This window comes from Suricata suricatta, chromosome 2 (assembly GCF_006229205.1).
Source record: "Suricata suricatta isolate VVHF042 chromosome 2, meerkat_22Aug2017_6uvM2_HiC, whole genome shotgun sequence".
NCBI classification, from domain to species: domain Eukaryota; kingdom Metazoa; phylum Chordata; class Mammalia; order Carnivora; family Herpestidae; genus Suricata; species Suricata suricatta.
The window spans coordinates 119,038,709-119,042,227 of NC_043701.1; the positions used below are offsets into that span (position 1 = coordinate 119,038,709).

General features: G+C 39.5%; 1 pseudogene; it reads right to left on the minus strand.

Annotated features, from left to right (window-relative positions):
• Positions 1–694: 694 nt before the first annotated feature.
• Positions 695–1,098, minus strand: LOC115272129 (annotated as a pseudogene).
• Positions 1,099–3,519: the final 2,421 nt, after the last annotated feature.

Below are 3,519 nucleotides of genomic sequence, written 5' to 3' on the forward strand. Positions count from 1 at the left end.
CAGAAAAAAAATATTTCTTGCTTGCTTTAAATTTCTATTTTCTACAAATCTCATCTCCTATAATAATTTTTAAAAAGTGCTTTGACAAGCCAAATATGTTATTGAATATTTGAGCAGCTTGTGTTCATTTTTTTTCTGCCGCCTTTAGTGACTGTTCCAGAAAACAGATGCAAATAGCATCTGCCTCAGTGACAGATGCCACATGGTGTTGGCATCCTTGAAATGTCCACAGGGTCTGTCTGGACAGTGATTAGCATTCCGTGGGGCCCATCCATGTCATTAAGCTCCATGGTGATAGAAATACTGTTAAATACACCAGTGGTTTTATGCTTATCCATGTTGTCCTCAGGACTAAACTGCAAACACCGTGCTCATGAAATACCTTTCCAAATTGCATTCAAGCATTTCCCAAGTACCTTTTCCCTATCTGTAACTAATTAGCAAATTATAAAAATTCATGAGAAATAATTAAAAACATGAGTACTCTTAACAATATTTTTCTTTACCTTTTCTTTTCTTTTCATTTTCTTTTCCTTTCCTTTCATTTCTTTTTTTCTTTCTTCATTTTTCTGTTCTTATCTTCTATTCCTTTCCCTTCTCTTTCTTTTCTTTTCCTTTCCTCTCTCCCCCCCCGTCTTTTTTTTTTTTTTTTTTTTTTTTTTTTTTTTTTTGTATTTTTAACAATCAGAACAGTCTAAAACTGGAGCTTCTAGAAGCATCTGCCCTTGCTGGTATAGTACCTGTCCTTGAAGTTGACCTTGGCCTCTCCTTAGGCAGTATGTTTAAGAACAGTGTCTCTGAAGACATCCTTGTTGAGGACAGTTCTATCCAAGGGGATATCCACAGAGTATCTTGTGGACATGAAGCAACTGTAATTATAAACTGTCACAAAAGACTTAATCTTTGATCTCTTGGCAATTTTCTTCTGGCCCATGGTGGCTGTCAATTTGCAGGGATAGTCGTTAATTCCAGCCAGCAGCATGGCTGTAGGGAGGGTCTGAGGTGGTATCATCAATGTTCTTCATGATACTTTTTGCATGCAGAGTGACATCCGACCAGGACCATCACCACCTTCTCAGGTTTCCTGAACTTGCCCATTTCAACAGCAGAAAGTTAGGGATATTTTTGTGTGTCTTCATCCTCTAATTGTGTTTATTATCAATAAATGCATAATTAACATTCATTATCTATTTCTTGTTAGTTAAGTTCTACGCTAAACACTTCACTTATATTACCTCATTACTTTCTGACAACAAATGAGCAAATCCCACATTACAAGGAAGGAAATTGAAGCTTTTAAAGTTATGAACCTGGAGATGAGCTCTAAGAGCTGGATCCAGAATGCTGACCCAAGTCTGAAATCCGGCTGTGACAATGGCAGGTAATATTGTCACCCTGTAAAGATGTCTACATCCTAGGGTCTAGAACCTACATACATGGGAGGTTGCATGGCAAAGGGAATTAAGTCAGTGGAATTAAGATTGCCAACTAACTGACCTTAAAATAGGGAGATTATCCTGGACCACTGGGGTGATCCTGAAAAGAAATAAGCAGAACAGGAAGTCAGAGTGACCTCTGTGAGGAGAACCCAACCTTCTTCTGTGGGCTTTGAAGGTGGGGTGAGGGCATGTACCAGGGAGCAGTGTGGCCTCTAGAAGCTGGAAAAGGCAAGGAAACAGAGTCTCCCCGAGATGCTCCGGAAATTAATGTCCCCCACCAAACTTCATTTTAGCCTAATGGGATTCATGTCGGATTTCTGGTCTACAGATTGTAAATTTTAAAAATTGTGTCGAGGCACTAAGGTTGGGTAATTGGTCATAGTGGCAATAGGAAAGCACTACACAGACCCAGTGTTGCTGCATCAGAACCCTCACTGTTAACATCCACACTTTTCTGTCAGTGACCATTTCCCTGGTGAGAAGATGGTTATCTGTAAAGACCAAATAAGTTCTTTGGAGAGAAAAGCAAAGGATGGAGGGAAGCTTTGACACGGATTCCTCTTCTCCTGAGCTAACAAATGTGCACATGTTTTACAGAGGATAGAGTTCACTTCTACACACCCTTCGTGGTCACCTCACACACAAAAAATCACTTTATATAAAATCAAATGGTCTATTCAGTAATTTATTTAGTTATTTATTTATAAAACTGCCTTGTTCTAAAAACAGTACATATTTCAGCACAAAACCCAGCAAGGAATACAAACTTTCAAAGTAAGGGAGAGATTAAGGTAGACTAAGAATTCAAAAGTAAGAAGTCTGTGGTGAAATTAGTATGTAAAGTGCATAAATCACTAAAAGTAAAAACAATCACAGATCTTAAAAGGGGGAGGACTCCTTCTGTTTCTTATAAGAATTACACCATATATATAGGGACAATGAAAAGTTAAAAATAAACAAATAAATTATACTCCAGTCAGGACAAAGAAAAATCTTAAGCAACCACTACACCCCACCAGCAAAGGGGGAAAAGCTAGACAGACTGCAAATTCATAGTCTTGGGGACCCCATCAGAAGTATGCTGATCCAATGGATATATAAAAAAACTGAATTTCAAAAAAGGATGGGCACATCCACACAGGGAGGCACAAGATTAGGAAAGGCAAATGCAGCAGAGGAGGATGAGAACCATTGGAGCAAAGTTGTAATGTGACACATGAGTGAGCTGGATGATGAAAATGTAGAGAAGACAACATCTCTGATCCGAATGCATTATCTAATTCATCATCAAAAGCCATTTATCAGTGCACAAAAGTAGTGTAATGAAGGCTGGGGGAGAGCAGAGAGAGATCCCCACAAGATGGAGGGTTGTCTTTGTCCTTTCGAACCCCTATGATAAAATGCCACAGACAGAGCAGCTTATAACTGACAGAAATTTATCCCTCACAGTTGTGGAGGCTGGAAGTAGAAGATCAATGTGCTGGCATGGTTGAGGGAGGTCACATACTTTCCATTATATCTCAGATAGAGGAAGAGGACAGGGTCTCTCTGGGGTCTTTTACAGTGACGGTAGCCTCACCAATGAGGGCTCAGCCCTTAGGACCTCAACTCATACCTCCGAATATAATCACTTTGGGCGATGCATTTTTAACATATGAATTTTGGAGGGACACATATAGCAAGGGTGTTGAGGTTCTCAGTATAATGGTATCCTATAGGTTGGATAGGGTTTAAGATAGGACAGTGAGAGAAATAACAAATAAAAGCTCAAGGCTTTCACTGAGCCAATGGTGGCATACTGGCTAGGGACCTTTACCAGCTTTAGAAACAGGACACAAATGTCTGGGACCAAGTCATCAAATTGGGGAGATTTTGTTTAACCTGGGTACAGAAAGAAGAGGGCTTCACTGGAGAAAAAAGAGATTCCCTCCAGCTACCCAAAATCTGGAGTAAAAAGTAGAGATAGAACTCTGACATCTCTCAGATACAAAACAGTACAAAAGACAGAGTATTATCTACCTTTGAAACATTTGAAAATGGTGGTGAATGAAGGATGCATCAGGGCCTAGACCTAGCTAAA